The sequence below is a fragment of the Procambarus clarkii genome, chromosome 64 (assembly GCF_040958095.1).
Source record: "Procambarus clarkii isolate CNS0578487 chromosome 64, FALCON_Pclarkii_2.0, whole genome shotgun sequence".
Classification (NCBI taxonomy): Eukaryota; Metazoa; Arthropoda; class Malacostraca; order Decapoda; family Cambaridae; genus Procambarus; species Procambarus clarkii.
In genome coordinates, this window is record NC_091213.1 from 8,374,942 (window position 1) to 8,399,352 (window position 24,411).

Here is a 24,411-nt window from a genome sequence, read left to right on the forward strand (position 1 = left end):
CGCTGTTCAGGTAGCTACACTAAGAAGAAAAACATTACTAAGTTTGGTCCGTCATCTAAGTGTACTGTCGACCACTCGTAGCTTTACGTAAACTGGATATAACTCAATTTTTCACTACTACATAACACTGGGATCGATTTTAAGATTTTGGAACTAAACAAAAGAATACAACTGGTGAATCTCGTGAAGAGGAGTCCTTCGTGTTAGTTATACAGTATATGCAGTCTCTGCTTGAAACTTGAAGTAAATATGTCTTATGATATTAGAATTAGTTTTATAATAGCAAGATATTATACCAGTAGTTATTAAGTAAATAAACACTGGTGAACATGAAATATGAGAGAAGGTGATGAGCCCTGCCTGATGCAGGGGGGGTTTGGGCCAAATGTGACCCACCGCCGCTTTCAGTAATTGGCATATTTTCGGTATAAAAAGTCGTAATTTCAAACTGTGAATACGTGTAGAGAGCCAGAATTTGGCTCCAAAATATGGCTCAGGCCTCGAATTTGGGATGTTTGGAATATTTTGAAAAGTGCAGGGGGGGTTTGGGCAAAATGTGACCCACCGCCGCTTTCAGTAATTGGCATATTTTCGGTAAAAAAAGTCGTAATTTCAAACTGCGAATACGTGCAGAGAGACAGAATTTGGCTCCAAAATATGGCTCAGGCCTCGAATTTGGGATGTTTGGGATATTTTGAAAACTACAGGGGGGTTTAGGCAAAATGTCACCCACCGCCGCTTTCAGTAATTGGCATATTTTCGGTATAAAAAGTAGTAATTTCAAACTGCGAATACGTGCAGAGAGCCAGAATTTGGCTCCAAAATATGGCTCAGGCCTCGAATTTAGGATGTTTGGGATATTTTGAGAACTGCAGGGGGGTTTATGCAAAATGTGACCCATCGCCGTTTTCAGTAATTGGTATATTTTCGGTACAAAAAGTCGTAATTTGAAAATGAAAATAGGTGCATAGAGTCAGAATTTGGATAAAAAATCACGCTCAGGAGTCAAATTTCGGACATTTCAGATATTTTGAAAACTGCAGGGGGGTTTGGGCAAAATATGACCCATCGCCGTTTTCAGTAATTGCCATATTTTCGGTATAAAAAGTCGTAAATTGGCATATTTTCGGTATAAAAAGTCGTAATTTGAAAATGAAAATAGGTGCAGAGAGTCAGAATTCGGCTCAAAAATCACGCTCAGGAGTCAAATTTCCGACATTTCAGATATTTTGAAAACTGCAGGGGGGTTTGGGCAAAATATGACCCATCGCCATTTTCAGTAATTGGCATATTTTCGGTATAAAAAGTCGTAATTTGAAAATGAAAATAGGTGCAGAGAGTCAGTATTCGGCTCAAAAATCACGCTCAGGAGTCAAATTTCGGACTTTTCAGATATTTTGAAAACTGCAGGAAGGTTTGGGCAAAATATGACCCATCGCCGTTTTCAGTAATTGGCATATTTTCGGTATAAAAAGTCGTAATTTGAAACTGAAAATAGGTGCAGAGAGTCAGAATTCGGGTCAAAAATCACGCTCAGGAGTCAAATTTCGGGCATTTCAGATATTTTGAAAACTGCAGGGGGGTTTGGGCAAAATATGACCCATCGCCGTTTTCAGTAATTGGCATATTTTCGGTATAAAAAGTCGTAATTTGAAAATGAAAATAGGTGCAGAGAGTCAGAATTCGGCTCAAAAATCACGCTCAGGAGTCAAATTTCGGGCATTTCAGATATTTTGAAAACTGCAGGGGGGTTTGGGCAAAATATGACCCATCGCCGTTTTCAGTAATTGGCATATTTTCGGTATAAAAAGTCGTAATTTGAAACTGAGAATAGGTGCAGAGAGTCAAAATTCGGCTCAAAAATCACGCTCAGGAGTCAAATTTCCGACATTTCAGACATTTTAAAAACTGCAGGGGGGTTTGGGCAAAATATGACCCATCGCCGTTTACAGTAATTGGCACATTTTCGGTATGAAACGTCGTAATTTGAAATTGAAAATAGGTGTAGAGAGTCAGAATTCGGCTCAAAAATCACGCTCAGGAGTCAAATTTCCGACATTTAAGACATTTTGAAAACTACAGGGGGGTTTGGGCAAAATATGACCCATCGCCGTTTTCAGTAATTGGCATATTTTCGGTATAAAAAGTCGTAATTTGAAACTGAAAATAGGTGCAGAGAGTCAGAATTCGGATAAAAAATCACGCTCAGGAGTCAAATTTCCGACATTTCAGACATTTTGAAAACTGCAGGGGGGTTTGGGCAAAATATGACCCATCGCCGTTTACAGTAATTTGCATATTTTCGGTATGAAACGTCGTAATTTTAAACTGAAAATAGGTGCAGAGAGTCAGAATTCGGCTCAGAAATCACGCTCAGGAGTCAAATTTCCGACATTTCAGACATTTTAAAAACTGCAGGGGGGTTTGGGCAAAATATGACCCATCGCCGTTTACAGTAATTGGCACATTTTCGGTATGAAACATCGTAAATTTGAAACTGAAAATAGGTGCAGAGTCAGAATTCGGCTCAAAAATCACGCTCAGGAGTCAAATTTCCGACATTTCAGACATTATTCAAAATGTTTGAAAAAATTATTTACAAACAGCTCTATTCCTACCTCGTAAAATTCGACATACTCAGCCCCTGCCAGTTTGGCTTCCGGTCCCAAAAGAGCACCAACGATGCAATCATTAGTCTCCTTGACGTTATCTACTCAGCCCTTGACAAAAATGAGTTTCCGATTGGACTCTTCATTGACCTAAGAAAAGCCTTTGATACTGTTAATCACAACTACCTCTTAATTAAACTCCAGCATTATGGAATCCGAGGCCTTGCCCTTGACTACATCCGATCCTATCTTAGTGACAGACACCAATATGTAACCATCAATGATACAACTTCTTCCACTCTACCAATTACCGTTGGAGTGCCACAGGGCAGCATCTTAGGACCTCTTCTTTTTCTTATATATATAAACGATCTGCCTAATGTCTCTAATATTCTCAAACCTATTTTGTTTGCTGACGATACTACCCTTATCTATTCAAACCTCAACCCACATACACTAAATAATGTTGTGAATAATGAATTAAAAAAAGTCCACTTATGGATGTCAACGAACAAACTAACATTAAACATCGAAAAGACTTACTACATCTTATTTGGAAGCAAATCATCAAATGCAATTCAGCTACAGATAGACAACATTAACACCAGTAATAAAAATGATGGCAAGTTTCTTGGCCTATTCCTAGACAAGAGACTCAACTTCAGCACCCACATTCAACACATAACTAAGAAAGTCTCTAAGACAGTTGGTATACTCTCCAAAATCAGATATTATGTTCCTAACTCTGCTCTCCTCTCACTATATTATGCACTAATCTACCCCTATCTTAATTATGGTATCTGTGCATGGGGGTCTACCACTGCAAACCACCTTAAGCCCATCATCACACAGCAAAAATCTGCTATCAGAATAATAACTAACTCTGCTTTCAGACAACACTCAGCTCCCTTGTTTAAATCCCTAAACTTGCTAAATATTAACTCCCTCCACACATTCTCTTGTGTCAACTACATTTACAAAACCCTGTTCTTAAATGCAAACCATGCTCTGAAACTCTCCCTGGACAGATGTAATAGGACCCATTATCACCACACCAGAAATAAATATCTCTTTGATATCCCCAGGGTCAAACTTAATCTGTGTAAACACTCTATGCAAATTAAGGGACCTAGTCTATGGAACTCACTCCCTAGTGAATTGAAAAACTGTAAAACTTTTGCCTTATTTAAAAGCAAAACCAAAAAGTACCTAACTTCATCTTCTTAGTTTCCTACAGTGAGCTTTAAATTTGCTCTGTACCTAGTGTTACCCAATCTCCTAATTTTTATGTAATATCAAACAACCTTATCATTGTGTTCATTGCTGTCTTCTTTTATGTGCTAGCCATATGCTGTATTGTGACTACCAATTTTTGTCAACTACCATTCAAGCTGTCATTGCAATCAATCTTATTGTTTCTGCTGTATTGTGCCTACCTATTTTTTGTCAACTACCATTCAAGCTGTCATTGCAATCAATCTTAGCTACCTATTTGCTTTAATATACTGTACCTACAATTTTCTCTCATCTTCTTTTTTTTTCATTTCATGTAATCTGTTATCATTTTTTTGTCTATAAATTTTGCAAGTATTTATCTCCTTAAAATTTTCTTGGATTAAGGACCTGCCCGAAACGCTGCGCGTGCTAGTGGCTTTACAAGACTGTAATTACCATATTATGTATCCTCACATTCCTTATGTACATTCTTGTATATGCATAAATAAATAAATAAATAAATAAATAAATAGTGTTGGTCTATACTAATCGTTATTCGTTAGTATGCGTTCGCTACTTAAAACATTTACTGTACTGATGTAAAATCTCCCATGTCTCTTTGCACATGGAACACCGAACCTTACACACACTCTCTGATATATTGTTTAATTAATAGAGATTCACTAATAAAGCTTATAATTGTATATGTTATCAAAAAGGCATAGATAAAGTCGTTCTTACGTTTTAGTCACAGAGATTAGATATTAGTAAAGTTCATTTTATTCAGGAAAGTACATAAATAGTCGATTTACAAACATAATATTGGATTTATAGATAGAGCTAGTACATACAATACCTAAAGCCACTAGTACGCATAGCGTTTCGGGCATATTATTGAGAGAGGAAAGATATTTATATTTAAACAATTTTTTTTTTTTACCGACGCTCTCCCTATTGATGAGAACTACAACCTAATGAAGATAAATGTTAATTTTATGTAGATACTGTAATAAACGAAAGTTTTTAATGTCATCAGAGAAGCAGAAATATAGGCAAATTTTAAATCCCTTGTCATAAATATAACTGAAGTGAAAGCAAAGATATATGCATTTTGATAGTTACAAAGACAGCTCTTTAACACGGGTGTTCAAGTTCAAGTTCAAGTATGTTTATTGAGATAAGCAATAAATACATCTCAAAGGGATAGAGTAGCTTAGGCTATTTCTACCCCCTTCTATTTCAAGTCCCTCAAGGGGCGCACAAACGCTGTGAGTACAAATACACAAATTACAATACAAGAATCCCATTTAACATTGCAGGTTAATATATTAAGTACAGTATATAATTGTTACACTCTTGGGGCAAAATTCTTGTAGCTCCTAAGTATACTGTCTATCATACCATTATCACACATCCAAACAATTTGATGTGGTACACTATTTATTTCCTTATTTCTATAGTTTTCAATAAGTTGACATTCTTATACATAATGTTCTAAGGTGTGGGCGTGCGGCATACTACATAATTTACACTCCTTATCTTTTTCACTGACATCAACACCGTATTGCCAGATATATTTGTATCCTAATCTTAATACGTTTTTTTATCTACTGTTGAGAATATGTAAGACAAATGTAAGGTTTTGAGGCTAAGTAACGAAGATAGTTACAAGATACGAGCCAGATGGTGTTGAGATTGCAAAAGGGATTATGAAAAGAACTTAAGCCAACAAAAATCAATGCATAAATGTTCGCAAATATGAGACTGGGATTTATTTCTTGAAAAGTTAGCAATAAAATACGCTTTCTAGTTCTTTATTATTAAAATTAAGACCAGGGATTCTGTCTAACGAAGTTGCAAGCTAAAACACCGTTATCCTGTAATGTTCATCTGTAGCTTGACCCTAAATACTGTTTATTAAACGAATTTATTGTTAGAGTTCATATGAATCAACTTTGTTGAATTCAGAGTTCCCAACAAATACCTTCCTGTGATTGGCTGTTGCGGGGAATACCAACACTCTTTTATGAATAAAATTTATACTAAGAAATAGGTCCTTGTGCACAACAAGGTTGTTGTGAAAAAGAACAACAATTTCTGTTTTAAACAAGACAGAAATCTCCATCTAACTGAATAATTTACTCGAATAAGAGGGCAGAGCAGCGTATCATTATTTGTGTGAGGCAACCCCCACTGATGACGTCACAAGTTAGGTAGCCAGCCCATGTTTCTGTAACACCCGTTACATCCTGCAGTATTTAATTATCACTATATTAATACTTTTAAATACTTAACATTTTACTTTTTAGGTAGATTAAAGTTGAATCAGAATGTCATAAGCATCGATGGTGTGCTGAATAAAGATGATTTATTAAGTGGATGGAGCCTTTAGCTGATCCCTTCCTGTGATTGGCTGTTGTGTGAATGTCAACAAAGAGTTTCTACCAATGATATGCCATTTATTATGCACTCCATACCATCTGTGGGCGGAGCTAGGAACCTCCTACCCGAGCACAACAACCCGCCTTATGGGTTGCTGTTTGGCTATTTATAGTGCGTTGGAAAAAAACTAGATGGCGTTAGTGGTATTTTGTGGGGTAATTTGTTATAGGTGTAATTTGATGTCAACAGATGGCGTAAGCTGTACCTTATGGCCACTATTGACCAGCCAGTTGATAGTGTTCTCTTGTGCCGACATATGGCATCAGCTGTGTTATTATTATTTTAATAATATTATTACATTAATAATAATGTACTATTATTACTTTAAACACTGATCTAGACGTCTGGTAGCTTATAATAAGGTTTTATACCATGCTGGTATTAGGTAACTAGAATTCTGCAATTACTTTTTTTTTATCTACTGTTGAGGATATGTAAGACAAATGTAAGGTTTTGAGGCTAAGTAACGAAGATAGTTACAAGATACGAGCCAGATTGTGTTGAGATTGCAAAAGGAATTATGATAAGAACTTAAGCCAAAAAATCAATGCGTAAATGTTCACAAATATGAGACTGGGATTTATTTCTCGAAACGTTAGCAATAAAATACGCTTTCTAGTTCTTTATTTTTAAAATTAAGACCAGGGAATTCTGTCTAACGAAGCTGCAAGCTAAAACATCATTATCCTATAATGTTCATCTGTAGCTTGACCCCTAAATACTTATTTATTAAACGAATTTATTGTTAGAGTTCATTAGGAATCAACTTCGTTGAAGGCAGAGCGTCCAACAAATACCTTCCTGTGATTGGCTGTTGCGGGGAATACCAACACTTTTTTATTAATAAAATTTAAACTAAGAAATAGGTCCTTGTGCACAACAAGGTTGTTGTGAAAAAGAACAACAATTTCTGTTTTGCACCTGACAGAAATCTCCATCTAACTGAATAATTTACTCGAATAAGAGGGCAGAGCAGCGTATCATTATTTGTGTGAGGCAACCCCCACTGATGACGTCACATGTCAGGTAGCCAGCCCATGTTTCTGTAACACCCGTTACATTCTGCAGTATTTAATTATCACTATATTAATACTTTTAAATACTTAACATTTCACTTCTTAGATAGATTAAAGTTGAAGCAGAATGTCATAAGCAAGGATAGTGTGCTGAATAAAGATGATTTATTAAGTGGATGGAGCCTTTAACTGATCCCTTCCTGTGATTGGCTGTTGTGTGAATGTCAACAAAGAACATCTACCAATGATATGCCATTTATTATGCACTCCATACCATCTGTGGGCGGAGCTTGGAACCTCCTACCCGAGCACAACAACCCGCCTTATGGGTTGCTGTTTGGCTATTTATAGTGCGTTGGAAAAAAACTAGATGGCGTTAGTGGTATTTTGTAGGGTAATTTGTTATAGGTGTAATTTGATGTCAACAGATGGCGTAAGCTGTGTTATTATTATTTTAATAATATTATTACATTAATAATAATGTACTATTATTACTTTAAACACTGATCTAGACGTCTGGTAGCTTATAATAAGGTTTTATACCATGCTGGTATTAGGTAACTAGAATTCTGCAATTACTTTTTTTTTTATCTACTGTTGAGGATATGTAAGACAAATGTAAGGTTTTGAGGCTAAGTAACGAAGATAGTTACAAGATACGAGCCAGATTGTGTTGAGATTGCAAAAGGAATTATGATAAGAACTTAAGCCAAAAAATCAATGCGTAAATGTTCACAAATATGAGACTGGGATTTATTTCTCGAAACGTTAGCAATAAAATACGCTTTCTAGTTCTTTATTTTTAAAATTAAGACCAGGGAATTCTGTCTAACGAAGCTGCAAGCTAAAACATCATTATCCTATAATGTTCATCTGTAGCTTGACCCCTAAATACTTATTTATTAAACGAATTTATTGTTAGAGTTCATTAGGAATCAACTTCGTTGAAGGCAGAGCGTCCAACAAATACCTTCCTGTGATTGGCTGTTGCGGGGAATACCAACACTTTTTTATTAATAAAATTTAAACTAAGAAATAGGTCCTTGTGCACAACAAGGTTGTTGTGAAAAAGAACAACAATTTCTGTTTTGCACCTGACAGAAATCTCCATCTAACTGAATAAGTTACTCGAATAAGAGGGCAGAGCAGCGTATCATTATTTGTGTGAGGCAACCCCCACTGATGACGTCACATGTCAGGTAGCCAGCCCATGTTTCTGTAACACCCGTTACATTCTGCAGTATTTAATTATCACTATATTAATACTTTTAAATACTTAACATTTCACTTTTTAGATAGATTAAAGTTGAAGCAGAATGTCATAAGCAAGGATAGTGTGCTGAATAAAGATGATTTATTAAGAGGATGGAGCCTTTAACTGATCCCTTCCTGTGATTGGCTGTTGTGTGAATGTCAACAAAGAACATCTACCAATGACATGCCATTTATTATGCACTCCATACCATCTGTGGGCGGAGCTTGGAACCTCCTACCCGAGCACAACAACCCGCCTTATGGGTTGCTGTTTGGCTATTTATAGTGCGTTGGAAAAAAACTAGATGGCGTTAGTGGTATTTTGTGGGGTAATTTGTTATAGGTGTAATTTGATGTCAACAGATGGCGTAAGCTGTACCTTATGGCCACTGTTGACCAGCCAGTTGATAGTGTTCTCTTGTGCCGACAGATGGCATCAGCTGTGTTATTATACTTCCGAATTCCCTTTAAACACTGATCTACAAATCCCTTGGCTTATGATAAGGTTTTATACCATTTATGATAAGTATTAGATAACTGGAGTTCCGCAATTACTTTTATTTATCAACTGTTGAGGATATCATCATATAATGTCTGGTTAGGACGTACTGCTCTCGATTGATGAAGATTAAGCCACCCAAGAGGTGGCACGGGCATGAATAGCCCGTAAATACTGCTCTCGTAATATTATTCAGGGGGGTGGGGGAACTATCAAGTGAAAGCGCCAAGCCATTACGACTATATAGCACTCGGAAGGGATCAGGATTCGGATTTGGGATGGAACGGGGGAAAGGAATGGTTGGTGCCCAACCTTTTGGGCGGTCGGGGATTGAACGCGGACTTGTTGGAAACGAGACCGTCGCTCTACCGTCCAGCCCAAGTGGTTAAGCGTAATATTATTAAAACAACAATATATGCATATAATAACAGCATTTCACACTAAAAATACTTGGACACCCCCCTCCCTTGTGGGAGGGGGGTGTCCAAATGGACAAATGTAAATGGACACCCCCCTCCCTTTTGACACTGAACAGTTGGGAGGACGGGGAAGGGGGGGGGAGAAAGTGTGGCTTATAGAAGTGTGGTGATAACTAGAGAGAATATGGCCTTGTATAGTTGCTAGTGTAAAAATATTACTAAATTTAGTAAAATCACATTGTCTTGGTAGTATAGTTGGGTTAATTATGAATTTTCAGACTAAAAAGCTTGGTACAGTACATAATTCAACAGAATAAATTTGTCCCCCTAGTAGTAAGCAGTGGTTGCAAAAGAATAATAATTTGTATTTTATTTTGTATTGCTTTTATTCAAATGTTATACATGGTTGTTAAATTAGTTTGTTTGCAATGTTCCAGAAAAATGTTCATGACTAAAGTTGTTGAAAAATAAAATTTGTATAGGATGTTGACTTGAAATGCCTATAGCTTTGTTTGTAATAAAGATGGGACAAAAAGATACTTAGTGTGCCATTTAAAACGGCAACTGTTAAACTGGTGGTACAGGTATGAAGAAAATAACATCGCTATGCAAATAACTTTTTAGTAATATTTACTGTTCACATGACAGGTTGTGGAAGGTCCTGGCAACAAAGAGCTGCAGGAAAATACTTGCAGATCTACAGTAAGTAGTGTTGTGTACATTGGAATTAGAGGGTAGAAGTTAATTGCTAAAAACCTATTAAATATTAGGGTATGGAAGTCTAGGCTTAGGCTAGTGGGTACCATATCTGCAAGTTTAGTCCTTTCAGGAATGTATTGAATAGAATGGTATGTTGAAATTGTGAAAATTGTAATGTGGGGCATTAAATCTTAAACAGCATAGTTGAGGATGTTTTATTAATAATTTTAATGAAATATAAATCTTGTTTAGTTAACATTAAATGTTTGTTAAATAAGCTTTAATCTATAAATGTATAACACTGTTAAGGGTAATCATGAGTCAAATAAAGTTAATGGCAGGAAAAGTTTTGTTCTAAGTGATGGTATTTTTCCCTTGAAAGTAAAAAAAATATTAAATGTTTACTTTAGCTTGGTTTTAAATTTATATAGTTTTCCAGAATGTGGTTTGGAAAGTCGAGAAGTCCCTCTGTCAGTTGGAAGAGCTTAAACAGAATCAGGCGAGTTGTAGTAAAGGTTAATCTGAATAGATTTGCATAAAAGTAAAAAAAATAGTAATAACTTAAATATAGCATTGGCTATATTAAATAAATAGCATTAAATATAGCATTGGCTATATAAATGTAAATTGCCATTGAAGTGCAGTTGTGGATAGTTTCTCAAATGACATTTACTGAAACTTGGCAAATTGATGCCATATATATTTATATTGCTAAATTAGATCTTTACTACTGCTACTAGAATCTGTAGGAAAGGTAAATTCCTTAAAGAAATTTTTTCCATCTGAATTTGTCAAGTACTGAATGCTAATTTGAAAAGTAAAGCAAGATTGGCTTTAAATCTGAAATTAATTTGTTGAAATATTTTTCAGGTGAAAGTGATTGATGCATGGACTGGCTTGGAGTGAGGCTCCTTTACTCTGCAAAAGGAAATCTACAAAAGTGGGTGAGTTTGAATTTGATGTTTTAGCTATATCAATGACCTAATCTTACTTCTCTTATCTAGTCCATTTATAGGTGTGTAACCATGTCCTACTGTTACAACCCACAGGGGATGATGCTGTTTGTACTGATCCTACCCCATTTCATAAAAGGGGACCAGGCAGTCCTGCAGACTTCCCTGGCTTGGCTTTTTCAGAGCTTTGCTCTACTACCCATCTAATAGATGGACTAGATTTGCATAGGTTTAGGGACCCTTAACAATGGTTACATTGTTAATTCTCACAGGGCTTGTTTGCTGAATGGGTGGATGCATCTAAAACTTTAGTGCCTGGCATGCATTGTACAGTGCTTTCAGTAAAGCATATGTACAATGTGTTGATGGCACTAAAGTGGTGGATGTAATGCACTCATTCAGGGAACAAGCTCTGCTCCAAAATCAGCGGAAGGGATAGACCTTGCTGAGCCTATCTTAAAAGATAGGCTGTTAGGATTTTTTGGGCTTCTTATTAGGCATTGGTGATAATAAAAGTAGTGTCCCTGTTTAATGTTTATTTTTCTTTTACAGGTGATTGTCTCTGGAGTTGTCTTGGCCTTTTGGATCTTCTGTCCCACAACCTGAAACGGTAATAAATATTAGATGTATTATAAATACTATATGTAAAACTTATTAAATAAAACAATTTTAATGAAACTACTTTATATACCTTATCCTGAAATTATGCTGGAAATTATTGTTTACTACTACTGATGCAATGTTTAAACATCTGAAATTTTTTTACTTTGAAAATAAATACTTGGTAAAATTTACACCTATTTGTAACTTGTTACATAAGTGCATGCAAAATGCATTGAAAAGATGTAAAAGTGGACTACCTATTCAATTTACATAAACTAACAAATATTGCAAATTAGTCTGAAATATTAAAGTGGAAGAAACTTTAGTCAATATCTTAATCTTCATATTTGAAAGTAAATTTAAAGCTATGCAACACCTAAGCTTTGTACAAATTATAATTAAATTAACTAAAGATCATTGTTAAATTTACAAAACATTAGAAAAGTGACACTGAAGCATCTATACAACATGGTTTTCACAAAGTCTTTGGTAACTTAAATTTAATCAAAGCTCTTAAATGATTTGTCTGCCAAACTTCAGATATTCTGAAATATTTTACCTAGATTAAAACCATCATTGTTTGAAAGGGCAAAACAGATTACTGTCAATTAGTTTGACCTAACATCTGCAAGGTCCTGAAGGAATGGAATTTTTTTTGTAAAACTGTTTGCTAAAAACAAACCCTGCCTAATGAACCTGCTCATTTTTTTTTAGAAATTGTAATTGCAACATTACCAAAGGCCATTCATTTGGTACTTTGTTGCTTCTTGGTCTTTGTTTTAATAGCCAAACAGGTACATGGTAGAAAGGACAAAAGAACGGTTACGAGGACCCTTTCATTTGTTAAAGAAATGACTGGGAAAAATGCTGTCATACCACAAGGGGTCTTAACCCTTGTCATATACATCACTGACATTAATCTAAATATTACCAACCACAAAAATTGCTGATAACATGTTAAAGAATATAATATTGAGGCCTTAATGCAGATCTCTAACTCTACAAATAGTAACAAGACTTGGATTTTTTTCTGTTTTATATTAAGAAATTGCAAGACCTTGCACGTGAGCCAGAACAATCCATATCACAACTACCACATTAAAATGAAACAACAATGAAGGTAAGGTAATTACCAAAAGAAGGCACCAAAGTGCGAAATAATCAGAGGGCGCTAAATATCACCAAGAATGCCAATACGGGAATAAAAACGCATAAGGCGAACGATATCAAAAGTATCCGATTCACCTAGAATTCTATCAAGGGACAAGTGACTGCGAGGGACGGTCGGAAAGCAAGACACACGCTCGTCCTGGAAGTCAGGACATTCAACAAGGATATGCACAACTGTAAGAGGGACAACACAATAAGGAGCAGGGCGGCGCTCCATTAAGTGATCGTGGGTTAAGCGGGTATGACCAACCCACAGCCGTGCCAAAGCAGTGTCCCACCGCCGGTTACGGTGGTAGGAGGAAGGCCACGGGGGGACACTAAGTTTGAGAGTACGCAGCTTGTTACCAACAACCCTGCCAACGGGGAAGAATGAATAACAGGATAAAAGTCGGAATAAGGAATACCTTTACGGGAGATGGGACAAGAACGGATAGCTTCCTTAGCGGCAGCATCCGCACGCTCATTGAAACACCAATATGGCTGGGAACCCAGCAAAACTCTACTGATTTAAATTTACTAGAAATAAGAAACAGCCAATGTTGAATCTCAATGACCACCGGATGGACAGGATTAAAGGACCCTAGAGCCATGAGGGCACTACGAGAATCAACTACAACCACAAAGGAGGAATGAGAATGAGAAAGCAAGAGATGAAGAGCATAGAGAATAGCATAAAGTTCTGCCGTAAAGACGCTAGCCTCCGAAGGGAGGCGACACATGTAAGTACGGTCAGGAAAAACAACAGAGTAGCCCACACCATCCGCAGACTTAGACCCATCAGGGAAGATGGAAATAGAGTGGGAGTGCGAAGAAAAGTGCTCAAGGAAGAGGCTTTTCAGAATTGTAGGAGGGGTAAAGGCTTTAGTAATACAAGTCAAGGACGTAGAAAACTTGGGAAGGGGCACTCTCCACGGAGGTAATGAAGGAACAATACGAGGAGAAACATTAGAAATATGAACAGAAAGAGAATCCTGTTAGCGAGATAACTGGACAGAAAGTGGGAGACAATGAAGAGGAACAGGAACCACAGGAGGAGGAAAAGTCAATGCACGACAGAGGCGAGAGGAAGGATGTTGGAAGGACCGCGCAAGATAGCGAAGACAGTAGCGATCACGGCAGTCCTGAAGAGACAGAAAGCCAGTGTCAACATACAAACTAAGGGCGGGAGTCGAACGAAAGCCACCACAGCCGAGACGCAACCCAGTATGGTGCAAAGCATCAAGATGGCGAAGAGTAGAAGGAGAAGCAGAAGAGTATGCAGGGCAACCATAATTGAGTTTAGACAGGACGAGAGAGGAGTGCAAATAGAGGAGCGTGCGCCTATCCACTCCCCAAGAAGTATGGGACAAAACCTTAAGGAGGTTAAGGGCCTTAGAGCATTCAACTCGGAGGCAAGAGATATGGGCTGACCAAGACAAACGAGTGTCAAAGACTAACCCCAAAAGCTTCGTGGAATCCCTGTACACAATGAGATGACCATAAAGCAACAACAATGAAGTAAAGGTCCTTTCAGTAAGAATCTATCATTCACTGAAAGTTGCTGCAGTTAAAAATAAAAGAAAATACAAGTCCCTAGAAATAAACAAGCAACCTTTTTGACTAAGGAAAAGAAGGTAGTTATTCTACTGTATAAATCTAAGTATTCACTTAGATAACTGTATCCAAGCATAGAGGTCCCCCCCCCCCCTATCCGTTTCAGAAAAACATCTACTTTCGAAAAAGTTTAACATTGGCCAACAAAAATGATTCCAGAACTAAATTGCCTAATACCAGGAACAACTGAGAGCCATGACAAACACTGCAACCCTCTCCTACCCCCAAGTCTTATGCTATTTATGATCCAAGGTAATTTGAGATACTATACTGTACTTCCTACAGACGAGTCTAGTGAGAGGGTGATCTCCTGGCGATTAAATTGAAGCACGATACAGGTGTCAACGAACATCAGTCAGCACAGTGGATAACTAATGACATCATAATCTGCAGTGTTGTATGCCTCCCTGTGACCATTTAAATAAATAAAACACAGGGTTGTGGCAATGTTTACAGCATAAGGCAAGGTATAGAGGAATCCTGGAATGCCATGTAATGTGTAGTCCTTGAATGTGCTTTACGCAACCAAATTGAATAACAACATTTCTGGTGTTCGGCTATATAATCCGAGTTTCTCATTCGGTATAATGTTTTAAACCTAAATAGGAATTCACTTTAAAGGTCAATTTATTTGGAAAGTGCTAACCAGATTCCAAATTACTGAGCTCTGAAAGTACTACAAGGCAAGTTTAACCGAATGAGTGTTTGCCTATCCATACCCCCCATGAGGTATGTGACAACACTGAATAAAGAAAGGGTTTTTGAGCATTCACCGTGCAGGTATTTGACATGACCAATATAGCCAAGTGTTAAAGATCATTCTAAGCAGTTCTGCACAATCCATATACTATCAATTAATATAATTGTAAAATGGTGCTTGGTGGATGATATTTCCTATTAAAACTCATTGGACAACTGTTTGTATTAGACATTTTAAACCTACAAATGGTAGCCCTAGATATCGCACTGCAGTATTAATTACAAGATGAACAATGTAAAATCAATACCACAACAGCAAAGGATGACGGCTTTTCAACAACCGACAAACACGCAGGTCTAACACCAGCCATCCCGAGAGAGGACGTCCCAAGCATGTACACCCCACAACTTTACATCACCTTTGCTACCTCACGCGAGCACACAACAGCATGAGGATGCCATACTCCCAAACCAACTCCATGCACTTTGAGGCTTTAACACCTCAACATTTAAAAAGTTGATTTAAAAAATCAAACACCTGAATTTTTCCCTAATTAAATTTACTAGGGAAATGCACACCAAGCCATGAAACTTACAATGAAGATGAACAAACTACACACAACTGTCACCAAACTTCCACATACCACCCCCCTCTCACTCCTGCCCTCCCTCCTTAGGTGCTCTGATTGGCTGAGCACCTGAGCCACCACCACTCACCTCTTGTTGTGAGAGCCTAAACCATGTTTGGTTGCACTTTAAAAGTTCCCGAGTGTACTCGCCTAATTGTGAGTACCGCCTTCCCGGTTCACCATTTTGTTTTTCAATCTACCTCAATTTACCCCTTTACACTCAAATATTATGCAAAATTCTGTTTAAGACTTGTCCCTTCTTAACTTAAATAACTGCTTTGGCCATCTGCAATCTTTCTAGGTGGGTAAAAATGACTCTTGAGGCCAGAAAGGACTTATCAGACGGCGATCATAAAAATACGGTACACACACAAAATCACAACCTGATATACACCAAGCAGAAAATCCACTGGAGCTGTGAGGCGACGTAAACCCTTGCCCAAGGCACTGGCAGCTGCATACTCTACCACAGTATATTACTGACTTTGTAAAAGTCTTACAACCGGATTTCCCCATAAATCACAGCAAGTTTTGAGGCCCCTCCTTGAGTCAACGTCTTACGTAAGACCTACAAGCACTCGGGTGAAGGCTGAAGCAGTTCAACACCATACGCCCCTACTTCAAATACACAGTTGAGAGGCGGGACCAAAACGTGATTTTCTGTGTGTGCCTGAAGTTGGGGCATACGGTCTTGCTTCACCCTTCACTTTACCCTTCACCGGCGTACTTCAGGGGTTTTATTTAATACTTGGACTGGCTTCAGTAGGGCCTCCAGACTTTCTGTGGCTTCACAAGTGTCACGTGAATCCCCTGCATAGCAGTGGAACTGCCTTTTCCCTTCACCTTCAATGCCTCTGCACTGGAAGTATACATCTACACCAGCCCAGAAGAGTCATCAGTCCTGCCACCTCTCCATACCCCCCAGGGTCTGGCACGGCCTGGTACGACTCAGAGGCAAGCCGGGCGCCACTGCTAACTGGCAGTTTGTCCCCACAAACAAGCAGTTAGCCGCCTTCAACTGACAGTGGTACAGCTCAACACAAAGGCACCGCCAGCCACAACGAGCAGTTTGCTAGTTGACCAGATGTCCACCTCGTGTTGACACTGGATGAGTCATCACCGCCGGACTATATAAAGAGCGCTGCCTCCCTGGAGAGGCAATCTCTCCCTTAGTGCTCTAGGATCACCTTGGTGTCTCTAACCCGTCGTCCACTTCCAGCCAACATCATGTGACTGATGCCATGGTGGTATGGTAGCTGTCTTCAGAACACCAGTATATCTTCATACTTTTATTCATTGCTTATAGTTTATTTTTTGCATTTAAGGTCATACTAACTTGTTCACCTTTGCATTACATGATAGTCAAGTATTGTCATGTGTTATTTTTGTTCATTACTATTTCAGTAAATTGTTTAATTATTTATTTGATAATTTTCATTTGTTTCCACCTGCAACTTACACACTGCAAGGCCAATAGCAGCATTTCTTTCATTTATGTGAGGGAGAGCCATACCATCTTGGTTCAGTATAGCTGTGATACCATAACCCGTCACACAAGATATCCAGTTGTAAGACTTTTACCATCAGTGGTGGTAGAGTATGCAACTGGCAATGCCTTTGTTACAGGTTCGCTTCATCTCACAGCCCCAGTGGATTTTCTCACACATTTGAATACATGAAACAACTTTATTTGATACATTCCAAACCAAAGTACTGTACAGTACAGTAATTATCAAACCATCAAATGTGTGGGATAATCATAGTGCGCTAAATATCACTAACGTCTCCAATACAAGAACAAAAACGCATACGGCGAACAATATCAAAGGTATTGAATTTACCAAGAATTTTATCGAGGGACAATTGACAATGAGGGATGGTCGGGAAGCAAGACACGTAAGTCCTGGAAGTCAGGACATGTAGAGACAACGGTTTGGACAATAAGAAGCAGGGCAGCGCTCCATTAAGTGCCCGTGAGTTAAACGTGTATGACCAATATACAACCTCGCCAGAGCCGTTTCCCACCACCGGTTACGGTGGTAGGAGGAAGGCCACGGGAACACACTACTCTTAAGAGCACGCAATTTGTTACCAGTAACAGAAGACCAACAACCCTGACAACGGGCAAGAATGGGGAAATGAATAACTGGGTAAAAGTCATAATAAGGAATACCTTTACGGGAGATGGGACAGGTGCGGATAGCTTCCTTAGCGGCAGTGTCCGCACGCTCATTTAAGAACACACCAATATGGGTGGGAATCCAGCGAAATTCCACTGTCTTAAATCTACTGGAGATAAGAAACAGCCAATGTTGAATTTCAACTACCAAAGGATGGACTGGATTAAAGGATTCTAGAGCCATGAGGGCACTGCAAGTGTCAACTACAAACACAGAGGAGGATTGACAGCGAGAAAAGAGTTGATGAAGAGCATAGAGAATAGCATAAAGTTCTGCCATGAAGATGCTAGTCTCCGGAGGCAGGAGACACAAAGGTACAGTCAGGAAAAACAACAGAGTAGCCTACACCGTCTGCAGACTTAAGACCCATTGGTGAAGACGGAAATAGAGTGGAAGTGTGAAAAAAAGTGTTCAAGGAAAAGGTGATTTAGAACTGTAGGAGGGGTAAAAGTTTTAGTCATGTGGGTCAAGGCTTACAGAATTTAGGAACGGGGACCCCTCCATAGGGGCAAAGACGGAATGACACGAGGGGAAATATTGGTAACACAAACTGAAAGAGCATTTTGTAAGAGACAACCGTACAGAAAGAGATAGGTGGTGAAGGGGAACAGGAACCACAGGATGGGTAAAGGTCAAGGCATGACATAAGCAAGAGTGAGGGTGCTGTAAGGACCGTGCAAGGTGGAGAAGACAGTAGCGATCATGGCGATCCTGTAGAAACAGGACGCCAGTTTCAACATACAGGCTTAGGGTAGGTGTCGAAGGAAAGGTACCAGAGCTGAGCCGTAACCCAGTATGATGCAGTGTGTCCAGATTGTGAAGGGTAGAAGGAGAAGCAGACGAGTAAACAGGGCCATAATCGAGTTTAGACAGAACGAGAGAGGAATGTAAAGAGAAGAGCAGTGTCGATTAGCTCCCCAAGAAGTATGGGACATGACCTTAAGTTAGTTAAGGGCCTCAGAGCATTCAACTCGGACGTAAAAAATATGGGGCGACAAAGACAAATGAGTGTCAAAGATTAGCCCTAAAAGCTTTAGCAGATTCTTTGTACAAAAGGGGATGACCCCTGTTACCTAACAGTAAATAGGTATCTGGGAGTTAGCTGTTACAGGCTGCTTCCTAGGGGGGTGCGTGTGTGGGAGAAAAAAAAATTTAGTAGTTAACCACTGAACTGCTCTGTCTCCAAATAACACCCTGGTGCACAAGAAATAAATTCTTTCCAAAAAATTTTGTTCTCTTCTAATATTGTTAAAATGCAGAGTCTGATCACGGGGAAACTAAACAAAAAATATTGTATGTGACTTACTTTAGTTGCGATGGAGCTGGGAAGTTGAGCAAATTATGGGCGCTGAGCGTTGGAGCGATGGGGGTCTGTCGGCCCCGCCACCCCGTGCGACGGCAGTTGCTGCGAATAAAATGTTGCGCAATTATTTTGAAGTTTCTCATTCATTTCTTCTTTTTTTTTGCTGTAATATTATTTAAAAGTGTGTAATTTGTGGAATTTATATAATTCAAAGTATAGAACATCGCTATGCTCAAAATTATGGGCCTCATATATGCGACATATTCTACAATCAAACAGTGTTTTTGCTGTCATTACACTATATACACACATTGTATATACCCATCTACGTATGTATTCACCATAACGATCCACTATGTTGGTATGGTGAGCCCAAAAAACATGAGTGAGCTGCCACACCCTGCCAGTCCTCCCTCCCTCCTTCAACACATTACTCGCCAACATTCCTCCTCCCAAAATACTGTTATTGTGTTTATTACACTATTTACACACGTTATGTATAAGTATGTACATGTTTTATTCATGTACATACGTACATACTTGCCATCTCCTCACCTCTCTCTCTTGCCTACTTAATGCTCTTGCTTCCCTCATCTCAACACAATCGACTTTATAATGGTCCAGGACGGATCGAAATGTCGTCGTCTATTCAATTTCCAGTGTGTGGTTTGGTCAACAATGAAATCTTCATGCAAGATCTTATAAAGAAAACCCCTAGAACGAGTTTTGCAGATATGAAAGAGTTTAAGGTGAGTAGGGGATGGTTTGAGAAATTTTGAAAAAAGACGTGGTATTTATAGTGTTGTGAGGCATGGTGAGGGTGCCAGCTCAGACAAAGTAGGGGCTGAAAGATTTGTTCGTGATTTTAAAGATTTTGTAGATACTGTATTGATGGATATATTCCACAACAAGTGTTTAATTGTGAGGAGACATGGCTATTCTGGAAAAAATTGCCGAAGAGGACATACATTACCCAAGAGGAGACGTCACTGCCCGGACACAAGCTAACTTGGGCTAACTTGTGTCAGGATAGGCTAACTCTTGTGCTGTGTGGCGATTTGAAAATTAAACCCTTGCTCGTGTATCATTCCGAAAATCCAAGAGTTTTAAAAAATATATAACGTGCAGAAAAACTGTGATGTGGAGTGGTTTGCCCTGCCATCAAAAAATATCTGCAAGAGAAAAGTTTGACACTCAAGGTCCTGCTTCTCGACAATGCTCCTGCTCATCCTCCAGACTTGGAGGATGCATTGTTGGGGCCACTTTTTTTTTTTTTTTAGGGATATTCCTACATGAGCCCTGAGTTTCTGGCTAATGTACCAATGACATGAAGGAGGAGTTTTCAACCTACCTTGTGTTAGGTGTGCAGAGGTCAATGGTTGAACATAATGTCAGGAGCAAAGGGGGGCGTTTGCCTTTTCAAACACAATTGTGACCATCTTCATCTCTTCGAACTATCCTAAATGCTCTCTTCACCTGTCTGACCAAATTGGGTGTCCAGACCCCCTTTGAATCTGAAATTGTAAAATTAATAGCAATTTCAGAATATTCAGTCCATTTATACTAACAAAATTATATACAGTATACTGTAATTGAAATTTTACAGAATGATAAAGGCAATTTAGTAACTTTGTTAAAATGCACATGGGGGAAATACATGAAAATAGGTTAATATTGTTTGTAAGGTTGATGGGAAATGTTTATTACTTTTATGATTTAAAAGATGTATAGCCCTAATACTCCATCCTGGGTGCATTCCACCAGGTAATGACCACAGCAAAAGTTTTCCACGAGGCTCTATTGTCACACAAACTTTTCACATTTTCAAACTTGATTCATCTTTCCACCCCCCCTCGTTCCAGGGGTTTTCTTTAAAAGGTCTTCATGCAAATGCCTTGGTTTCTCACAAATGATGGCCTCTGAAATGCTATCACCTGCTAACTCCTTGTTGTGTATCCAAATTAATAAAAACTTTTTAACATCCTCAAGTGTTTGTGTTCTTTGTTTCGGGATTGTTGATATGCCTTTTGCCACTTTAATGTTCATAATGTCTTTTTTCTTAGCAAGTACAGTGCATATTGTTGACATAGATTTGTTGTACTGCCTAGCTAGTTCAACAACCTGTGCACCATTTTGATGTTTATGAATGCTCTCTTGTTTTTCCTCTATGGTCATTCTCACATGTGTTTTCTTGGCTTGAACCTTACCACTGGCTTTCTTGGGACTCATGGCAAGATATATCATAACAAATTTTATGTTCAAATAGCCAAAAATCCCAAAACAAATGTAATGCTTTACAAAGAATTCAGGCGCGATACTTACTAGGCAGGAGACACTGGTAAACTGAGGCGCGATCACCATGCCACCTCGCGCTAGGTCAGCCCATACGTATATCAACAAACTCCTTTCCCAAGGCAAAGTTTGTAACCCGATTCAAATTTTTTGAAGAAATTAGGCTCGTAACCCAAAAAGTTCATAAATATTCATTCGTAAGCCGAGGTGTCACTATACATAACTAAAAAATTAAACTCAGGATTACTTTCAACCCCCACCCCTTTTGCTCTACTCCATCGCCACCTACCTTCACCCCCCTCTATGATGTACTCTTCCATAGACACCTACCTTTGCCCCCCTCCTCCCCTCTACTCCTCCATCATCACCTACCTTCACACCCCCTCCCTTCTCCTTCTCCATCGTCACCTTCCTTTCACCCTCCTCTATGATGTACTCTTCCATAGACACCTACGTTCACTGCATATAATGCTCCCCTCTACTCCTCCATCGTCACCTACTTTCACCCCCCCCCTCCGCTCTACTCCTCCAGGGTCGCAGACAATTTCACGAGCGTGAGAACTACGAGTTCTCTAACTACTCTCACACTCCTACTCTCTCACCAGTGAGGGGGAGGGAAGGAGGAAGGAAATGAAGGAAGAAAGGTGGGGGAGAGAGAATAGGCGGGGGGGAGGAGGGCCTAGATACATTTCTTCCATATAGATAGGTAGACTGAGGGAGAGCTGCTTGCCAAGAGCCCTATCAGACAGGCTTCCTATTCTTCAACCCTCCCTAATATGCCACATCCTGGTCAGGACAACTTGCTCGATTGTTATTCTTGGTGTGACTCGAGAACTGACCTCGAGGCGGGGCATGGGCATGGATTATCTCCCTGAGGCACGCACCTCCCTGCCCCAGCTCTCTCTCTCTCTCTCTCACATAATCTATCAAGGGTCTAACATGAGGTCATTGTGCCTACCAGAATTGTATATGTCCAAGGCTGGCCACCTGTCTGGACCATTCAAATGTATAAACACGTAATTAGTCTATTAAAATTATATATAATGCTACAATTATAAATTATTTTGTTCATGGTCATTCGTTTATCAGTATTTTAATATGAGGTATATATACGCATGTATGTATACGTTGACGTACACATATATGATTATGTGTATAGAATGATTATGATTATGTGTAATCATATATGATTATATCTAATGGAATGCATTAGTAAGTGATGTGGTGGAGGCTGACTCCATACACAGGTTCAAGTGTAGATATGATAGAGCCCAATAGGCTCAGAAACCTGTACACCTGTTGATAGACGGTTGAGAGGTGGAACTAAAGAGCCAGAGCTCAACCCCAGCAAGCACAATTAGGCGAGTATATGAACGAATGCACATGTACACTTTCAAATGAATTAAGATACCTTGAGATACACAATGACTTAGTTTAAATAGTTTAAACACATTATGGTACTGATTTTGACATGCTGATGTCTGGAAGGGAGAGGGGGTGTGGGGGGTTATTGTCTAAGGTGGAGGACCAGAGGAGGGGGTCAGTGGAAGGATGGTGGCTGGAGGGATGCCATTGTTCTAATGGTTATGAAAACAATTATTGATGGCAGGAATTCAGTGGGTGTGTACTTCACCCGCACCATCACCATACTGTGCCCTGCTACAACCCCCCCCCCACTCCACCCATGCTGTGCGGGGCGTATTACACATTATGGGATAACCAACTGTCTGTCCATTCCTGTCTGCTCGTTATGCTGCCCTTCCTTTTGAAAATTGTCTGCTTTATCGACTTCCTTCAAGACCACACGTTAGCCTCTTATCACGCCCTCTTACCACTCTCAGGGAGCCGGCTCTTCTATACAATAGTTACCACTCAGTCCCCAAGGTGAAAGAGTGTCCGGGCATATGACTTGTTACGTGTACTTATTTGCGATTCGTTTGGGCTGTCACGTGTGGTGATTAGTGTTGGGTAAGGCTAGGCCAGGTCAGGTCAGACTAGGCTAGGTAAGGCTAGGCCAGGTCAGGTCTGGTCAGGTCTGGCTAGGCCAGGTCAGGTCTGGTCAGGTCTGGCTAGGCCAGGTCAGGCCAGGCCAGGCAAGGCAGGGTGAGAGTAGTAAAGCGGCGGGTACTTACGTTTCCGAGAAAGTAGCGGCGGTAATATATTGTTGATTTAGATTCGACGACATCCTGAAGCTAGTAGGTGGCGGCCTCATCGTTCTCGAACTTCTTCTTGTTGTAGGGGATACGAGGCACACCCAATATCCCCCTTACATTGATCACATCGCACACTAATATTTTTACTATTTCGGACACCAGATTTGTCTGTTTCGTATATGTATAATTGTTCAATATTAAAACCACAATAGAATGTTTTAAGTATTTTCGTATATTAATACATCTTCAGAAGGAATGGTTCGCCCTGAAGATGTATTAATATAAGAAAGTACTAAAGGAAATTCCTGTTTCAATTCTTCCTCCGTGGTCTGACACTCTTATTATATATTGTATATACTGAATTATATATACTATGCTTATATAATATATACTGAAATATTGTTACATTTAACGTATGAAACAAAGTATATATCTGTATTTTTAATAAAATATAAAACATTAATATTTATCAACGTATCTCTGTGAATTACATAATTTATCAGTATTGTACAGCCTGTGATCTCCACCTGGCTGGCCACTGATACCTAAGTAGCTTTCATGTGTCCGGACACCGGCGATAGGATTGTATTATTTAACTTTAAAGAGAGAGATATTTCTTGAAATGTTGTCACATTAACGTCTACATCTTCCTTCCTTCTGACATATAGATTTTAAGGTTAATT

At 39.0% G+C, this 24,411-nt stretch overlaps 2 long non-coding RNA genes across 3 annotated transcripts in view; one reads left to right on the forward strand and one right to left on the reverse strand.

Annotated features, from left to right (window-relative positions):
• LOC138354721 (uncharacterized) overlaps positions 1-11,784 on the forward strand; it is a 416,665-nt gene extending 404,881 nt beyond the window's left edge. Inside the window, exon 4 of the long non-coding RNA XR_011223662.1 lies at positions 11,659-11,784. This is a non-coding gene — a long non-coding RNA (uncharacterized lncRNA). The remainder of the gene's footprint in view (positions 1-11,658) is intronic.
• Positions 11,628-24,411, reverse strand: part of LOC138354719 (uncharacterized) — a 590,624-nt gene continuing 577,840 nt past the window's right edge. The window contains exons 1-4 of one of the 2 annotated variants that reach the window (XR_011223658.1): positions 23,708-24,023; positions 20,635-20,797; positions 19,287-19,385; positions 11,628-11,708 (exon numbers count right to left, since the gene is read on the reverse strand). This is a non-coding gene — a long non-coding RNA (uncharacterized lncRNA). Of the gene's footprint in view, positions 11,709-19,286; positions 19,386-20,634; positions 20,798-23,707; positions 24,024-24,411 lie in introns of those variants that run through there. The other variant, XR_011223656.1, reaches the window with a different exon arrangement.